This window comes from Rhinopithecus roxellana, chromosome 5, assembly GCF_007565055.1.
Source record: "Rhinopithecus roxellana isolate Shanxi Qingling chromosome 5, ASM756505v1, whole genome shotgun sequence".
NCBI classification, from domain to species: domain Eukaryota; kingdom Metazoa; phylum Chordata; class Mammalia; order Primates; family Cercopithecidae; genus Rhinopithecus; species Rhinopithecus roxellana.
Window position 1 is genome coordinate 79,659,602 of NC_044553.1, and position 20,269 is coordinate 79,679,870.

Sequence of the window (20,269 nt, forward strand, 5' to 3'; positions counted from 1 at the left end):
AGACTGACCCCTTGGGGCCAAGATGATTTCCTAGGAAGCCAGGCATGGAGGCCAGCATGCACCTGAACTGAGGACAGAAGACTCTGATGAGAGGGAGGGGGAGGCCTCTGACATAGTTTGGATACTTGTCCCATCCACGTCTCGTGTTGAAATGTGATCCCCAATGCTGGAGGTGGGGCCTATAGTGTGAGGTGTTTGGGTCATGGTGTGGTTCCCTCTTGAATGGCTTAGTGCCCTCCCCATGGTAATGAGTGAGTTTTCTTCTTTTGTTTTTTATTTTCTTTTTTTTGAGACAGAGTTCACTCACAGCCCAGGCTGGAGTGCAGTGGTGCGATCTCAGCTCACTGCAACCTCCATCTCCCAGGTTCAAGTGATTCAATGAGTGAGTTTTCTATCAGTTCACAGGAGAGCTGGTTGTTTAAAAGAGACTGATGCCTCCTCTCTTTTTCTTCCTCTCTCACCATGCGACAGGCCTGCTCCCTCTTTGCCTCCCGCCAGGAGTAAAAGCTTCCTGCGACTGTTTGCACCAGGGTCTGCACACCCGTCATCCCAGACCTTGGTCAGTACCTCCTTCCCTCTGCAGGCCCTCTCCCTCTGTCCATCTGCCTACTCCACATGCCCTGATCTGAAGCCTGCCTCCCCCACTCATGGAGTCCTCCAACATGCTCCTAGCCCCAGATCTCTGGTACCACAGCACCTTCTGGGCCCAGATTCTGCCTTCTCAGAAGTCTGGGAGGCAGGACCCCACCTGGTCATAGCCTTCTCGCTCTGCTCTAGGCAATCCTGGCCCTAAAGCCTCCAGCCCGCTGGACACCTTCATCTCCAGCTATGCCGTGGCTCTTCTCATCCTGGGCCTCCTGCTTGTCAGAGTTGCCCTCATTCTGGTGAGTGTCTGGCTGGGCCCGGGCCGCTTCCTGAGGGGCAGGCTCACCCACTGATGCCTTGAGTCTTTGAACCAAGCTGAGGGGGGAACAGACCCCTTTACACCCCTGATTCCCCCACCCAAGCCCAGCATCTCCTCATCCTCCAGCTGGGGCCAAGGGGTTTGGGACCAAAGGGGTGGGCCTGATCCCAGTGTCCCTGCCTTTCTTGTCAAGGTGCTAAACTTGAGGGCATGCCTTGGGTGCTGACATTCCCAGGAACTCAGAGCCAGAGAGGGTCAGGCACCAGCCTGAAGTCACACAGCCAGGGGCTTCTTCCCTCCTGGACCCCCAAGGACTGGACTTGCGGGGCTGGGAAAGAGGTGGAGTGGGGGAAAGCAATGACTTGTCAACCCACACAGACAGCCCCACTCCCATTCCCAAGGTGCATAAAGTCAAGGAACACCTGTTTCCAAGTCCATGTTTACTCAGGGCCCTGCTCCAAGTGCTTGGCACTCACACTGGCCTCCCGCCACCCATGCCATAGGTATCAGTCTCATTTACAGAGGGGGAAATGGTAGCCAAAAGCCTCCTCCAGCACACATAGCTAGACCACATAGCTATGGTGGTCTTAGGTGCAGCTGAGGGGTCCACAATCTCTGCTGCCCCTTCTGCTACTCGTGCTCCCAGGGACCACACTTCGGAGAGGGAGGAATAAGAGAGAGCTGGTTGCTCACACATGGGGCACAGGGGACTAGGGAAGGGTCAGCCAGGAGGAAAGGGCAAGGTCTGATCCTGTATGTACACATCACACAGCCCGCGGAGTCAGGGAGAGCCAGGGCCAGGTCCCAGCTCTGCAGCTGCTTGGTATGTGACCATGGTTAAGTTGTCTCCTTGGACTCTCCATGCACTTGTGTGCTGCATGCACCTTCTAGAAGGAGCCTGGACCCTGGCTGGCCTCATACTTGCTGCGTAGGCTGCAGACCCACAAGTGCTTCTGCAAGGGGCTTTGCTTCTCCTCATAACAGCAGCACAGGCCGGCTGCATGCTCTGGGGATAGAACGGAGTAGCTCTGGAGGTAGCAGGTGGGGGCTTGGCTTGGGATCCTGGCCCAGATGAGGCAGAGTACACCTCAGGGTCACGGGGCCTTGGCAGCAGCCCTTGGCCCACACAGGCTGCCCAGCTGCCCACCCACAACCCATACCTTGGGACAGCCCCAGCTGCTGCAGTTCACTGGACAAGGATCCGCCATCGACACTGTGCTTGGCTGCACTGGAGAGGATGAAACTCAGCACTGCCACTGTGGCCTTCACGTCGCCTGAATCTGATGGACCTGTGAGTGGGACAAGGGGTGTCACTGTGGCCCCAGCCACCTCCCAGTTGCCCTATTAACTTCAGCTCAAAGCCTCCAGACCCCCTGAAGCCACAGGCACTGCTACTGCTCCACCAGGAGCTGGCAGAGAACAGGAAGGTGGGACTGTCAATGTCTTTCTTTCCCTCATGCTCCTCCACTAGGGATGGTAAGTTAAGGATGCTGCAGGGAGGGTTGGTGGGGCCCCTCTGTACCAGGCACCAGGCTGATGTCCCAGGGTTGCCTGGGGCCTGTGGACTCAGCGGGGTACTCACCAAACTTGGTGTCAGCCGTGAGCTTCAGGATCTTCTCATACTATAGGGAAAGGAGACCTTCAGAGGGTGCCAGTACCCTATTCACTAGCCCCTCACCCCTAGCCTGGATCCTGCAATAAGGAACAGACAGGCTGGAAAGAAGTATGGGAGGTGCCCAGAGAGGTTTCGAGGCTGGGTCACCCATCTCCCCAGGCCTAGTGCAGAGCTTCAGGGCACTGGGGGTCATAAGGTCATGGGACAATGGGGTGCTGGGTCTTGTACTCACATCATTCCCCTGTCCCAGCAGCTCTTTAGTACCTGGCTGCAGAGCAGCTGCAACTTCACAGAGGACTGGAAGGGAAGTCCTTACATCAGCCAGGCTGGCGAACCTCACCCCTCCTTCCTGGGGACTGGCTCAGAGCAGGCCAGCCACTGATCAAGGTCACAACGCATGGTAGCACAGGCTGAGAGCACTGAGGCCCTAACCTTAGAGAAACCTCACCATCATCTACACCCACAATCCCCAACCCAACGCCCCTCCTCCACCCAGACTAGACCCTGTGCACTCAACCATCTTGGCCAGCGTGCTGATCTCTGCCAGGACCCAGCTGGGACAGTCCAGATCACCACAGAACCAGAACCTCTGCAAGGGAGGGAGGCAGGTAATCAGGCTGGAGGGAAGGCTGAGGTGTGACCAGGATCCGTGTCTCCCACACTGCTGATCAGCAGGGACCCCTGGTCCCCATCATAGATGGACATCCTCTGGCCACTTCTTCTTCCCTATCACCAGGGTGTTGAGTGAACTCTCTCCCTGACCCACCCTGCCACCAAACCCTGCTCTGAGGTCTACTCCAGGAACTTGTCTGCTCAGCAAACATCAATCGAGCGCCTTCTCTGTGCTCGCTCCCACTGAAAGCGCTGGAGGTACAGGGGGTAAAACAAAGTCCTGGGCCTCACACAGATGAGTGACCTCTCTCCCCTCTTCCCCATACCCACACAAGTGCAGCCACTCCAGTTTCCCTGCTGCTGCTCAGGGACACCAGCCTTGCTCCCGCTGCCATGCCGCTGTACTCTGTGTGGCTTGCTATCCTTTATTTCATTCCACTCTCTGCTCAAGTGACCCCTCATCAGACCAGCCCCCCCCCCATTTTTTTTTTTAAGATAGAGTCCCGCTCTGTTTCCCATGCTGGAGTGCAATGGCACAATCTTGACTCACTGCAACATCCGCCTCCCGGGTTCAAGCAATTCTCCTGCCTCAGCCTCCCAAGTAGCTGGGACTACAGGCACACACCATCACGCCCGGCTTTTTTGTATTTTTAGTAGAGACAGGGATTCACCATGTTGGCCATGCTGATCTCGAACTCCTGACCTCAGGTCATCCACACACCTCAGCCTCCCAAAGTGCTGGGATTACAGGCGTGAGCCACTGCACCCGGCCAGGCCGGCCCTTCTTGATCCTACTTCCTAAAATAGCCCCTCACACAAGGAAATTTTGGTGGCCAGTGGAGATGTTCATTACCTTGATTGTGGTGATCCAAGAGCCAGGAAGATTTGGTCTTTACTTATGCAGCCTCATCTTTCCCTAACCTCCAGATGATACTCTCCCAGCTATGGCAAATGCATTCATTCCTGGGGAGCCATGCTCTCTCTCACCTGAATTCTCTGCACATGCTGTTTCCTGTCTGAAGACACACACCTCCCACCCTTGCCTCCCAACCCCTGGTACACAAACTGTACTTCAGCCAGCCAGCTCCTACCATCCACCTTTAAAGTTGATGGCATCCTCATGGAGCCCCCTTAGCACTACACACAAGGCGCAGTTAGGTCTCTGCCCCTGGAACCTTAACTATGACTGCCAATTCAAGCCTCCGATTTCCCTTTCCGTCGCAGCTCAAGTCCTCCCAGTGCCTAGCACACTTCATGGTATGGACTAGGTGCTTAGAATGCACGGATGGATGGATTGTAAGTCTCAACCCCAAAACTACTACTTTCGGGCTCTGGAGAGAGTGGAGGGGCTTCCTAACACTGTGGAAGAGTGAGACTGATTTTTTTTTTTTTTTTTTTTTTTTTTTTTTTTTTTTTTTTGAGACGGAGTCTTGCTCTGTCGCCCAAGCTGGAGTGCAGTGGCCGGATCTCAGCTCACTGCAAGCTCCGCCTCCCGGGTTCACGCCATTCTCCTGCCTCAGCCTCCCGAGTAGCTGGGACTACAGGCGCCTGCCACCTCGCCCGGCTAGTTTTTTGTATTTTTTAGTAGAGATGGGGTTTCACCGTGTTAGCCAGGATGGTCTCGATCTCCTGACCTCGTGATCCACCCGTCTCCGCCTCCCAAAGTGCTGGGATTACAGGCTTGAGCCACCGCGCCCGGCGGAGTGAGACTGATTCTAAGCAAGTGTCCAAGTCCCACAGGAGGGCTGGGGAAGACGGTGTCCTTGGGAGGTCCTCTTGGGGCTGGGGAAGACCTGAAAGGACTCCCAGCTCCAGACAAGCCCCGCTTCCTGCCCCGGGAGACTGGGGCCCTTCCTCCCGCCAGGGAAGCGCAGGGACTCTGAGCTGGCCGGCCTGCTCGGTCTTACCTGCCCCCCACCCCCGCCCCTGTCTGGGGAGCGGGATGGCGGTGGACTTTTCTCTACCAGACCCACAGCCCCCACGCTCGCACACACTGTATTCCCGGAGAGGCCAGGACAGACAACCTCGCCCCGTTTCCGGAGGCACTGGCGCCCCCGAATTCCCGCTCCAGCAGCCCATGCCTTGCTTCACCCCTGGTGCCTCATCAGCGCGCTAGGAAGCCAGGGCCCGGGAATTTCTTTTTCCAGTCGGGCGGGATCAGCTGATTGGACGATCACGTGACTTGGACTAACGGACTCTGGGAGGGCAGAGGCTGTTCCAGGGCGGTTGAGAGCAGACCGCAGCCCACTGGAGGTGCAGGGGCGAAAAACTGGCGTCTCCTCCTCGTCTCCCAGAATCCTTCCCTGGGAAAAACCAGCGCCCACCGCCAGTTTAACTGACAGTGGGAGTTATTTCATTTGTTAAGCGGGAGCCAGGGGGATTCAGGTCATTGCCATGTTTTCCACTGTTAAGCGATTAACATTATACACAGCTGAGGGCTGTGGCAAAAGACATTTTAAAAACTATTGAAATCTACTACACATACAGAACATTGTACCCATTATAAATATAAAGCTTAATAAGTTTTCATCAACTGTAGACCTCACATAACCGGCACCCAGATAAGGAAATAACCAGATAACTTCTTCAAGTGCGTGGGTATTTTATTTCATTTTGATGAGTCGTCTAGGTGCCTAACAAAAAAGGCTGTCATAATTAACATGCTCAGGAAAACTCCTTAAAGCTTCAACATCAATAGATTCTTAATTATTCCCAATCTGATGGGGAAAAAAATCGGTTGCTTAGATTGCAGTGGTAGTCTGCTTACTGGTAGCTTTGAGCTAATGGGTAGTCTAGAACAACTAAGTTTCCGACATTGACTTGAAGAGGCAAAAACAAGACAAAACAACAACAAAAATATATTAGAGAATAAACTAATAGCCAGAGAAGAAATTGAATAGAGTCTTCCTTAGTAACCTCAGAATATTGGTTTGAAGACCCCAGAGATACCAAAATTCACCGATGCTCAAGTCCCTGAGATAATATGGCATAGTATTTGCAAATAACCTATACACATCCGTCTGTAGATTTTAAATCATCTCTAGATTACTATAATACCTAATGCAACATAAATGCTTTGTAAATACCTCTTATGAAGTATTTATAAATGTTTGTTTTTTATTATTTTACTTTTTCCAAATATTTTTGATGAACAGTTGGTAAAATCCAGCGATCCCGAACCCGAGGATACAGAGGGCTGACCGTAGTTTGAGCTCTGTCCTCAATTCCATGCCTATCTCATGCACCAGGTGCAGCTGGTTTTATTGTTTCAGGCTTTCAGGTTTTCAAAAGACAGAGCTCATGACAAGTAAACTGCTCTATAGAATAGAAAGAAATGGAAAGTGTCCCAATTCATGGTAAAATTGAGCTCATTTCTGAAGAGTTCTTTTACAAATCATAAGCACTAGCCCCTTGAAAACAACAGTATGTTAAGTTACTAAACCATCCTATACCACATAGAAGAAAAATTTTAAGAACATAAGACCTGTAATCACAGCACTTTGGGAGGCCAAGACTGGTGGATCACTTGAGCCCAGGAGTTCTGGACCTGGTTGGCAACATAAGGAGACCCCAGTCACTACAAAAAATTAGCCACTTGTGCTTGTGCACACGTGTCGTCGCAGCTACCTAAGAGGCTGAGGTCAGAGGATGTCTTGAGCCTGGGAGGTGGAGGCTGCAGTGAGCCATGTGATGGCACCACTGTACTCCATCCAGCCTGAGCAACAGAGTGAGACTATCTCAAAAAAAAAAAAAAAAAAAAAAAAAAAAAAAGCTGGCCGCAGTGACTTATGCCTGTAATCCTAGCACTTTGGGAGGCCAAGGCAGGCAAATCACCTGAGGTCAGGAATTGGAGACCAGCCTGGCCAAAATTGCAAAATCTCTCTCTACTAAAAAAAACAAAAACAAAAAAAAGCAGGGCATACTGCAAGGTGCCTGTAAATTCCAGCTGCTTGGGAGACTGCAGCACAAGAATCACTTGAACCTGGGAGGTGGAGGTTGCAGTGAGCCAAGATCTCACCACTACATTCCAGCCTGGGCGACAGAGTGAGACTCCATATGAAAAAAAAAAAAACAAAAAAAGCAAAAAAAGACAGAAAAAATGGCTCAACTTTAGTTTCATCCTATCAATAGCTTAAAGAAGAGAAAAATGGATAGATTTGGAAAACCACTTTTTATTTAAAAAGAGAAAATTAGGAACAGATGAAAACTGTCTTAAGAGTATTTGAAAAACAAAACAGCAAATTTAACATCAGACAGACAAAATATTTAAATTCAAAAATAAAGTTAATGGTGGGTGGTGTGCCCTTTTAATGTCATACTGTAGCATTTTTCATAGATACTTATTTTATAATTAAAGATTATTTGACTATTTAGAGCAGTGATCCTGACACATTAGAGTGCATCATAATCACTTGCAGGGCTTGTGAAACCGGCTGCTGGGCCCCACACCAGAGTTTCTAACTCAGTAGGATGGAGGTGGGGCCTGAGCATTGCATGTCTATGTTCCCAGGTGATGCTGATGCTTCCAATTTGAGACCGTGCTTTGAAAACCACTGGTGTAGGGAAATATACTAGAGAATATGTTATGAATATACTGGAGAATATGTATATAAGTTAACTTACAGATTTCTGTCCAGTAGGAAAGATAACTCCCAAAGAGGACAGTTTTATTTCCCAATATGATTTTTTTTTTTTTTTTTGAGTTAGAATCTTGCTCTGTCACCCAGGGTGCAATGCAGTGACATGATCTCGGCTCACTGCAGCCTCTGCCTTCCATGTTCAAGAGATTCTACTGCCTCAGCCTCTTGAGTAGCTGGGACTACAGGCACCCACTACCACACCTGGCTAATTTTTGTATTTTTAGTAGAGACGGGGTTTCACCATGTTGGCTAGTCTGGTCTTGAACTCCTGACCTCAAGTGATCCTCCCACCTCGACCTCCCAAAGTACTGGGATTACAAGCATGAGCCACCACGTTCAACCTCCCTTTAGGATATTAACAAGTTTTGTCTCTATTTCAGAATGCATTTCAGAATGCCCTTCCTGGAGCACTGCAGACACTGTCTCTCAAAACACTCCTCAAACTAGCTTCACCGTGTTGCTGACTCCCTTGTAAATTAAAGAAAATATCTTATACATATTCCTTCATTATTTGTGTGAAAGTCAAGCTTTTCATATTGTGAAAATTATACTTCAGGCTGGGTGCAGTGGCCCATGCCTGTAATCCCAGCACCTCAGGAGGCCGAAGTGGAAGAATCACTTGAGGCCAGGAGTTTGACACCAGCCTGGCCAACATGTTGAACCCCATGTGTACTCAAAAAAAAAAAAAACAATCAAAATTAGCTGGGTGTGGTGGCACACACCTGTAGTTCTAGCTACTTGGGAGGCTAAGGCACAAGAATTGCTTGAACCCAGGAGGCAGAGGTTACCATGAGCTGAGGTCATACTACTGCACTGCAGCCAGAGCCGGAGTGAGGCTCTGTCTCAAAGGAAAAAAAAATGAAGAAAGAAAATTATATTTTGATACAGTATGCTAATATAAAGGATATGATGTGGTTTGACTCTGTGTTCCCATCCAGATCTCACCTTGAATTGCAATAATCCCCACAGGTCAAGGGTGGGACCAGGTGGGGATAATTGAATCACGGGGATACTTTCTCTCATGCTGTTCTTATGAGAGTGAGTGAGTTCTCACGAGATCTGATGGTTTTATAACAGGTTTTCCCCTTTGCTTGGCTCTCCTCTCTCCTGCTGCCCTGTGAAGAGGTGTCTTCTGCCATAATTGTAAGTTTCCTGAGGCCTCCCCATCCACGCAGAACTTGAGTCAACTTAAACATTTTTTCTTTATAAATTACCCAGTTTGGGGTATTTCTTCATAGCAGCGTGAGAATGGACTACTACAGTGTACTAATAACAGCCCAGACAGTAGTATACAGGTACTACTATACTTTGATGCTAGAGGTATTCCCATTAAGCTCAGGAGCAGTATGTGCTATCATTTCCATGATCTAACATTGTTCCAGAGGTTTTTAGGTTAGCAGTTCTCAACTGGAGGCGATTTTGCCTCCCTGGAGATATTTGACAATATCTGGAATCATTTTGGCTGTCACACTGAGGAGTGCTACTGGCATGTGGCAGGCGGAGGCTGGGGATGTTGCTAAACATACTGCGAGGCACAAACAACTCCAAACAAAGAATTATCCAGCCCAAAACATCAATAGTGCTGCTGCTGAGAAACCCTAGTCTAGACAAATAAAACATGGGAAATTCGTTAACATAAATGTGGGAAAATAATAAACTAGTATTTGCCAATGACAGTCTAGCCTAGGAGGTCGAAAAGAAGCACCTGGAGAACAGTTAGATTTTGCATGGGCTGCATGGTGGCTCATACCTGTAACCCCAGGGCATTGTGAGGTCACATTGGGAGGATCTCTTGAGGCCAGGAATTCAAGACCAGCCTGGGCAACATTGTGAGACTGCACCTCTACCAAAAATTAAAACATCAGCCAGATGTGGTGGTGCGCTCTGAGAGTCCCAGCTGCTGAGGTGGGAGTATCGCTTGAGCCTGGGAGTTGAAAGCTACGATGAGCTGTGATCATGCCACTGTACTACAAAAATTTTTTTTGAGACAGGGTTTTTCTGTTACATATGGGGTCTTGCTATGTTGCCCAGGCTGGTCTTGAACTCCTGGCCTCAAGCAGTCTTCCTGCCTCAGCCTCTGAAAGTGTTGAGATTACAGGTGTGAGCCACTCCCCCGGCCTTAAAAAAGAAAAAGAAAAAAATAAATTACATGGTGTCATATGGCCAGTTGAAAGATGTTGGAAAACAGTTGTGCATGAGACCCTGCTGTAACCAGTTATAAAAGTATCCGGATTGAGAAATATACTGGGTCTGGCTTTCCCAAGTTTAGGTTCCTGCTAAAAGAATGAGATGGATTTTTTCTTCTTCCGCTCCTCACCTTCCTGCAAGAACCAGGACTGTGCATTTTGACGGGCAGGCTCTTACCTCTGGCAGGCCACGGGGGCATGCAGAGCTTTCTGCTTGTGTTTTTGGGCACTTGGGTAAAGACCCCCTGTCCAGGCCTTTGTTTAGGATATTTGGCCCATGGAGGAATGAGGCTGGAATCACCTGGGAGGGACAGAGGCTTCGACTGGAAGGAGGAGTGACCTGAACTCCAGGTTCTGGGCCTACACTTTGTTCCCATGCAGCACCCTATTAGTGGTGACTGGGGCCTGGAAGTCAGGGACATTGGTGACCAAGTGTTGGGTGGACAGGAGGAGCTGAGGGAGGTGAGGGACATTTCTCCAGTACTGCCCTCTCCCCGGTCACCAAATCAATGCCCTCTGTCAGCTCAGACACAACCCCAGCCAGCAGCAGTGCAGGTCAGGAAGGGTGAATGCAGTCAGCACGGATCTGCTCCACAGTCTCCACCTCACTTCATTTCGGGTTGTGGGGAATGAGTCCCCACAGCACTGATTATATCCTGTCAGCTGAGAACATTCAGCTTGATTTGGAAAGATAAAGTGGGACATCTCTTGGGCACGGTGTGTGGAGCACTGCCATCCCTCTGTGGCAGCGAGCCAAGGAATAAACCAGAATATGCAAAACCTGCATCCCAGAATCACCGTTTCCACCGCCTGAGTGGCACCGTGTCCTCAGTCCAGGCTCTGTTGGGTCTCAGATCCCCCGATCATCATGCCTTTTCTGCCCAAGCTCTGCCTCATTATGGCCTCCACAGACCGCAGCCTCTTCCACCTCCCCAAAGGGACCCCTGCTCAAGCTCCCCAGCCCACAGGAGCACCTGTGTCTCCAGGAAGCCCACCCTGCTTGCTCTGGGCTCTAAGTAGGAGAGCTGGGCGGGCTGGATCCCACCACTGAGTTCAGTCTCGGGGGTCTCCACCCATGCTAGGCTTCCACTGATGGGACATAAGTGACCTGAGGGTCTTTACATCCACACAAGAGCCACATGGTGACCAGGAGTGGGGTTCTGAGAGAGTAAATGACTTTCCCAGGGCCCCAGAGCTGGCTAGAATTCCTGCACTGCCACATCCAAGGCCTCATCTGGGCCTTCCACTTGGGGGCCTGGACACCTCTCTACATCTACCAGGCTGGGAAACACATGTCTACTGCAGTTTCCTCCCAGTGACTTACAGCAGCTGCAGATCTTTGGGGGGCCTTCTACGGGGCTCACTGCAGCAGGGAGCCGAGAACTCTTACAGAGCCCTGTGTTCTCGCTCCATGCCCTTCAGCTCCAAACTCATGTACTAGCTGCTCTGATGTAAGAACAGGCCTTGGTGAGGGTGTTTGGGCTCTCTCTGGTCAGTAGCCCAGGACTTCAGGAATCAGGTGATGTCAATTTGGAGAGGAGGTGACTGCTGCAGGGAGCAAGCATGGGCCAGGGTCCTGGCCCCCTGCAGGGGCAGCCCCTCTTCCTTCCCAGGGTCCCCTGAAGATCTGAAGGCATCCAGGGTAAAGCACAGTGTTCAGCTGTGTCCTGGGGTCCAGGAAAGCTAAGGAGAAGTTGCTCCACCTGCTGTCCACCAGGCACCCCAGCAGAGAACAGCCTCAGCCCACCCCAGCCCAACACCAGATCCCAGGGACTGACCCACCTGTAAGAGGGCAGCATGAGACTGCCCCCATTGTCCCCAGAGAGTCCCCTCAGTCATGGGCTCTGACCAGGGTGCAGGTGGGCCCAGCAGGCTGGTCCAGCATGGATGTGGCTGCCCACTGGTCCTCTGAAGAGCCTCAGGTGCTTGTGGCAGCTGGTGTGTGTCTGGGCTTGGAAGTAGAGGATGTCCCCCAGCCAGAGGGCAGGGGACACTTGTTTTGTTTTCCAGTCCTCTGCAAGGACAGGGACCCCAGGCTCCGGGCACCCCAGCTCTGCCTGCCCTACCCAGAGCCTACCACCATTTGGCCCAGGCAAGTCGCCCCAGCTCCCACAGAGGGAGCCACCCTTCCCAACTCCTGAAATTTGCCGCACCAGTCAAGTTCCATTCTGGAAAAAATAACCCTCCACATTATTGGGAAGTCACCTCCTCCTTGACTCCTTTCCAGATCTATCGTCCGCACTTCCATTTTCTACCTATCATTCGATGCAGAGACCAGCTTCTTCCCTGGGCCAGGGCTACTCTGGAGGCAGGGAGGTTGTGACCAGGCTGTGGGGTGTAGCAGAGCACTGGGTATAGACCAGGCTCTCCAGGCACACCTGGGCAGAAAGCCAGAGGTCAGAGCCGGGAGTTGTCGAGAGCCCTGGCCCAGCCCTGGTTTTACTGATGAGGCTCTGTGAGGGGCTGGGTCAGCCCAAGTCACTGAGTCTATAAGGGAGGGCCCTTACCATAACCCAGGACCCTAGAGCTAGCTTAGGTCCCATCTCTTTCCCACATAGACCAAGGAAGGGGCATGAACTGGCTTCTGGATTCTAAGACCGAGGCCCAGTGAGTTTTGCCCTGAGGGGCTGGAGGCGTAGCTCTCTGGACTGGACCAGGTGGCCAATCCAAACAAATCCCTGCGCGTCCCCACCAGCCAGGCCTTCTCACACCACACAGCAGCTGGGGGCACCAGGATACCCTGGGGGATTCCAGGGATGAGCCCTCCCTGAGGCTTCCACAGCAGCACTGCCACCCCACATCCCACCACAAGCCCCATGTCCATCCAGCCTTCAAGCACTTGTCCCCTCACACATACCTGTCCCAATCCTCACACCTGGCTTTCCTGTGAAAAGTGGAACTGGTTCCGCCTAGGCCAACTGGAGAAGGGCCTCAGGAAATCACCATTTTGGGGACTCATTCCAATCATTCATTCATTTATTCACCAAATACCCACTGTCCACCTTTCTGTACCAGGCCAGGGGTGATGGTCAAGCGGAACACATGTCCCAAGGAGATTTCCTCTCTTTAGAGACAGACAGGCAGACTCTCAGACCATGAGATGCCCTCTGGGTTAGGGGGTGCCCAGGGCTGGATGCAGAGGAGGGTCTTGCCCACAGGTGGTGCTGGTGGATATGGACGTGGAGGCCACTATAGGGTGAGGGTGTCCAGACATAGGTCCTAGCATGTGCCCAGGTGCAGGGTGTGACCTGGGGCAGGTGTGGGACTGCTCTATCTGGAAGTTTTCCTGACTCTGCCAATGATAGGCTGTGGCTGGATCAGGCTTCATGTTGATTTTTATTATATTTAATACATTTTGATTATGTAACTAAATACGATTATTATGATAAAAGTTATGAAATACAGAAAAGTTAAAAACACAAACCAGCAAACCCCTTCTCTTCCTAAATAACTGCTTCAACAGTATTCTTGGACTTTTTTCCCTACATATCTGCAGCTATAAACATAAGCTGCCCAAGATAGTATCCCTCCCCATATTCTGTTTTGGAGCTGGAGTTTTCACTCAGAAGTGAATAGAGGCAGGCTTTAAACAGGCCAGGCATTGTGAGGACCCTGGGAAAGGAGACTGACCATGTTGCTGGGTGATCTTGGGCAAGTCTCGCCCTCCTCAGAGCCTGGATTTTCTCAGTCCAGTGAAGGGCAGGAAGGGCTGTAGTTGGACTGCATCAGTGCTTCACAAACTCAGAACTGCCACATGGAGCTGTGTGAGCTGTCACTGCACAGCCCCAGGGGCAGGAGCATTCTTGTCATAGCCTCTGTGGGTGGGGCTCCTGCCTGAAAGTGTGGTGTGCGAGCCTGGGGCCCATAAGAGGATTTCAGGTGATACGCAGATGCATTTATTTTTACCATTACCTTCTATTTGAAGTAAATGAGACCGATTCTCACCGGGAGGGCTTGTTAAACCACAGATCACTGAACCCACTCCTCAGAGGTTCTGATTCAGGAGGTCTGGGGTGGTGCCTGAGAATCTGCATTTCTAATGTTCTCAGGTGATGGTGATGCTGATGCTGCTGGCTCAGGGACCACACTTTGAAAACCACTAATCACAAAGTTCGTTTTATTCATTTATTTAAGGCAGGGCTTTTCTCTGTCACCCAGGGTGGAGTATAATGGTACAATCATGGCTCATGACAGCCTCGACCTCTCAGGCTAAAGCAATCCTCCTACCTCACTTCCCAAGTAGCTGAAACCATAGATGCATGCCACCGTGCCGGACATTTTTTGTTTTGTTTTTTGTACAGACGGAGTTTCACCATGTGTTCAGGCTGGTCTTGAACTCCTGGGCTCGAACAATTCACCTGCCTTGGCCTCCTAACGCAAAAGTTTCCTTTTTAAATACATTTATTTAGGTTTTAAAAATGAGTTGACTTAAAGCACAGGAATAGATCTTCAACACCAACCACTGGGGAAACGCAAATTAAAACCACAGTAAGATATCACTACATATCTATTAAAACAGCTCAAATCAAACATAGTGATAATATCAAATATTGGCGAGGATGCAGACAAAACTCACTCTCTCATACATCGCTGGTGGGAATATAAAATGGTGCAGACACTCTAAGAAGTAGTTTGGCAGCTTCTTTGATTAAACATCCACCTCAATATATGACCTAACAATCGCTTCTGGGCATTTGTACCAGAAAATAAAACTGATGTCTGCACAAAAACTCACACATGATTGTTCATGGCAGATTTATTTGTAATAGCCCCAAACTGGGAACAACCAAGTACCCCCAATAGGTGAATGGTTAAGCAAACTGATACATCCGTTCTATGAAATGCTATTCAACAATAAAAAAGGGGCCAGGAATGGTGGCTCACACCTGTAATCCCAGCACTTTGGGAGGCTAAGGTGAGCGGATCACTTGAGGTCAGGAGTTTGAGACCAGCTTGGCCAACACGGTGAAAACCTGCCTCTACTTAAAAAAAAAAAAAAAAAAAAAAATCTGGGCATGGTGTCTCTTACCTGCAATCCCAGCACTTCGGGAGCCTGAGGCAGGTGGATCACCTGAGGTCAGGAGTTCGAGAGCAGCCTGGCCAACATGGTGATAACCCATCTCTACTAAAAATACAAAAAAAATTAGCTGGGCATGGTAGCAGGTACCTGTAATCCCAACTCCTTGGGAGGCTGAGGCAGGAGAATCACTTGAATCTAGGAGGCCGAGGTTGCAGTGAACCGAGATCGTGCCATTGCACTCTACCGTGGGCAACAAGAGTGAAACTTTATCTCCAGAAAAAAAAAAAAAAAAAAAAAAGCCAAGCGTGTTGGATGGGTGCCTATAATCCCAGCTATTCAGGAGTCTGAGGCAGGAGAATCACTTGAACCCAGGAGGTGGAGATTACGGTGAGCTGAGATCACGCCAGTGCACTCCAGCCTGGGCAACAGAGCAAGACTCTATCTCAAAGAAAAAAAAAAAAAAAACATGCACAACTTGAATGGATCTCAAAGGGCATTTGCTGAGAAGAAAAAGAAGCCAATCTCAAAAGGCCACATACTGTGTGATTCCATTTATATAATGTTCTTTTTTTGTTTGGTTTTGTATTGTTTTGTTTTGTTTTTGAGAAAAAGTCTCACTCTGGCCCTACTGGAGCGCAGGGGCGCTATCATGGCTCACTGCAGCCTCCATCTCCCAGGTTCAAGTCATTCTTGTGCCTCAGCCTCAGCAGCTGGCAGTACAGGCATGCCTGGGAATACAGGCCTCAACTGTTCCACCCGTGTCAGCCTCCCAAAGTGCTGGGATTATAGGTGTGAGCCACCATGACAGGCCTTCATTCATTCATTCATTCATTCTTTCATTCATTGAGACAGAGTCTCACCCTGTCTCTCAGGCTAGACTGCAGTGGCAGGATCACTGTAGCCTCCACCTCCCAGGTTCAAGTGATTCTCCTGCCTCAGCCTCCACGTAGCTGGAACTACAAGCTCGTGCCACCGCGCCTGCCTAATTTTTGCATTATGTAATGTTCTTGAAGTGACAAGATCATAAAGACAGAAAGCAGATTAGTGGTTGCCAGGAGTAGGAATAATGGAGGGGAAGAGCCAGGAATGAGTGCAGAGGAATAGCAGGAGCGGGATTTTCGTGGTGGTGGAACAGTTCTGTATCTTGATTGTAGTGGTGGTTAAGGGAGTCTACATACGTGATAAAATGGCATAGACCTAGACATGTGACATTGTTAGATATTGTTCTACACTAATATAAAATAGAACCTTTGGAGGAAACTGAGTGAGGAGTCCATGAAACCTCTCTGTACCATCTTTGAAATTTCCTCTGAATCTGTATTTCCAAATAAAAGGTTAAAATTTTTAAAGTTTCTTTAGACAAAAATATTAAATAAAAATAATATTGATTTTATGCAGGTCTGGCAAACCTTTGACACATTGAATGACTGGCGTCTCGAACCCATCCGATGCACAATTGCCCCTGGCCAGGCCCTGTCCTAGGCTAGGTCACCTGCTGGAAGATAGGACTCTGGACTCTCTCCTGCTTGGCTTTGGGGTAGAGATGCCAGATAAAATATAGGATGCCCAGTTAAATTTAGATTTCTGATAGCAAATAATCATTCAGTAAGTACGTGCCGTGCATATTTAGGACATACTTATACTAAAAATTAATTCTCTAAATTCTCTTTTAACCATCTTCACCAAGTATTGATATTTCTCTAAATTCTTTAAAGTATGTATGTAGTTGCTTTAAAGCTCTTGCCTGCTAATTCCAATGTGTGAGCCATTTATGGGTCTGCTTTTTTTTTTTTTTTTTTTATGAAGTTTTGCTCTTGTAGAGGCTGGAGTACAATGGCACCATCTGGGCTCATTACAACCTCGGCCTCCCAGGTTCAAGCAATTCTCCTACCTCAGCCTCCCGAGCAGAGGGAACTATTGGTGCACATTACCATGCCCAGCTAATTTTTGTATTTTTAGTAGAGATGGGGTTTTACCATGTTGGCAAGGATGGTCTTGAACCCCTGACCTCAGGAGATCCACCCACCTCAGCCTCCTAAAGTGTGGAATTACAGATATGAGCCACCATGCCTGGTCCTGTTTTTTTTGTTGTCGTTGTTGTTTTTGTGTTCTTGAGACAAGATCTCACTCTGTTGTCCAGGCTGGAGTGAAGTGGCATGCTCTCAGCTCACTGCAACCTCCACCTCCCAGGCTCAAGCCGTCCTTCCACCTCAGCCTTCCAAGTAGCTGAGACCACAGGCACATGTAACCAGCAGTCCTGACTGGTTTCATGGAAGACAATTTTTCCACAGATGGGGTCGGGGGCGGTGGTTATGGCATGAAACTGTTCCACTTCAGATCATCAGGCATTAGGTTCTCATAAAGAGTGTGAAACCTAGATCCCTCGCATGTGCAGTTCACGTTAGGGTTCACACTCCTATGAGAATCTAACACCTTCTGATCTGATGGGGGGCGGAGCTCAGGCAGTAACGTTCGCTGCCCACCACTCACCTCCTGCTGCAGAGCCTGGTTCCTAACAGGTCACCGACTGGTACAGTCCACAGCCCAGGGGTTATGGACCCCTGCACACCACCACACCCGACTCATTTTTGAATTTTTAGTAGAGATGGGGTTTTGCCATGTTGCTCAGGCTGGTCTCAAAGTCTTGAGCTCAAGTGACCTAATGCCTTGGCCTCCCAAAGTGCTGGGATTACGGGCGTGAGCCACCATGCACTGTGGGTCTGTTTGTATTGACTGGTTTTCTCTTAATTTTAGGATATATTTTCTCACTTTTTCACACATCTAGTAAGTATTACTTGATCTGTGGGACATTGTGAACCTTCATTGTAGAGATGTGGATTATGTTATCCTACTCTAGTGTTGAGTTTTGTTTTGGCAGGGAATTAAATTACTGATGGGTTAACTTGATCATGTGTGTCAAGGCTCCATTTTAGGTTTTGTTAGGGTGAGCTGTTTTTTAGTTTTGCCCTTATTCCTGGGGAATCTTCCTTAATCCCAAGGCATGGCCTTCTAGGCCCTCCTGGGAGTGTCTGGGATATTCATCAAGACCTGAGATTCCAAGAGTGGAGACTGTGGCTGAGCCAGAATTCAGATGTGTCTCCAGTACTCTGTGATGACTGAAATCACTGTTTAGCTTTCAGTTCCCCATGGGCTGTTCTGTGCTGGGCCTTGCAGTCTCAACCCACACATTCATCATTTGGGATTTGGCAAAGGACCTGCAGCAACCTTTGCAAGATTTCTGGGGCTCCTTTCTGCAACTCCATCCTTTCTGATACTCTGCCACACGCATTTTAGCAGCCCTGAGTGGCAGTCTCTCTTTCCTCCACCAAACAAGCCTGATCCTCAGACTTCTGTTCCCTCCCCGACAGAGAGCCCCTTGTGTAACAACAGCACACCACTGCCGCATCCCTGAGCAGAGCGCTGTATGTTGTAGCAGAGTGGGGGTGGGTGTCTTCTCCCTTGGGCTACAGAATGCATATTTTTTTCCTCAGCACATGGATCCTTCTCAAAGATAGACTATATCTTAAGTCACACAACACATCTTAAAACATTAGAAAAAATGAAATAATATCAGACATCTTCTCTGATCACAGTGGAATAAAACTAGAAGTTAGTAACAAGAGAAATGTTGGAAACTATACAAACACATGGAGATCAAATAATATGCTCTGGAATGACCAGTGGGGGTCAATGAAGAAATTAAGAAGGAAATGGAAACATTTCTTAGATGATAATGGAAACACAACATGTCAGAACCTACGGGATACGACACAAGCAGTACTAAGAGGAATTTTATGGCTATAAACACCTACTTTTAAAAAGTAGAAAAGCATCAAATAAACAATGTAACAATGCAGCTTAAAGAAATAGAAAGGTAAGAGCAAAGCAAACCCAAAATTAGTAGAAGAAAAGAAATAATAAAGATCAGAACAGAAATAAATGAAATTGAAATGAAAAAAACAAAGCATCAATGAAAAGAATAGTTGGTTTTTGGAAAAGATAAACAACACTGACAAACTTTTAGCCTAACTAAGACTAAGACAAAAAGAAGACCCACGTGAATAAAATCAAAGACGAAAAAGGAAACATTACAACTGATACCGCAAACATTCACACGATCACTAGTGGCTATTATAAGCAACTATACACAAAGAAATAGGAAAACCAACTAAAAATGGATCAATTCTAGACACATCCAGCCTATCAAGATTGAACCATGATGAAATAAAAAACCTGAACAGTAGCAAATAATGAGATCGAAATGGTAATAAAAAGTCTCCCAGCAAAGAAAAGTCTGGGACCTGGTGCTTCACTGCTGAATTTTACCAAACATTTAAAGAAAAACTCATACCAACCTTACCCAAACTATTCCAAAACTAGAGAACTTACCTAACTATTCCAAACTCATTCTACAAGGCTAGCATTACTCTGATACCAAAACCAAAGATACATCCAAAACAGAGAACTACAGGCCAATATCACTGATGAATACTGATGCAAAAATCCTCCACAAAATATTAGCAAATTGAATTCAAAAATACATTAAAGTTGGGGTGCAGTGTCCCAGGTTCACTCAACCCTTCCCCTTTTCCTGTGTGTGTGTCTACTTTGGCTGTGCTCCCAGGTGGCAGCGGTGGTGGCAATGTTGGTGTGTGGGCCTCCCAGGACAAGGGGAAAGCGAGTGTGCCCTTCTCGCCTCCTTCCAGGTGTCTGCAGCCTGGCACCAGCTCTGGCCAGGTCTTCAAGCAAGGGACCTGGAGATGTTCTTTTCTAATTTCTCGATTGGGTAATGGAGGCAAATTCTGGGTACTAGAGTCAGAACTAAGACAAGGCTGAATAGAAGGGGGCGTGGGGTCCTGAGAGGCAGAGATGTGAAACCCTTTAGAGTGTGTGGGGAGCTGGGTGTGTGTTCTGGCCAGTTGCTTCTCCCTGTGCCTCAGTGTTCCAGGCATCTTCGGAGGGGCTGAGATCCTGGGGATGCCTGGAGCCTGGCTGCATGACGTGGCCACCCTGATGCCCTTGTGTTCTCCATGGCAGGCCAGCAAGGCTGAGGAGAATGGCTCTGACAGCTTCATGCACTCCATGGACACACAGCTGGAGTGGCAAATGGAGACCACCCAGAGCCTGGTGGACTCCTATGTGGCCATTGTCAACAAGACCGTGTGGGACCTCATGGTTGGTCTCATGCCCAAGAGCACCACGCACCTCGGGATCAACAACGTGCATGCACCGCCTCATGGGGGCAGGGGGCTCCTGTGGCACTGGGGATGCAGGTGGCCATGTTGGGCTGTC

The 20,269-nt window shown here is 49.0% G+C and overlaps 1 pseudogene; it reads right to left on the minus strand.

The window, feature by feature from the left end:
- Nucleotides 1-773: 773 nt before the first annotated feature.
- LOC104677006 lies at nt 774-10,115 on the minus strand (annotated as a pseudogene).
- Between the last annotated feature and the right edge of the window lie 10,154 nt (nt 10,116-20,269).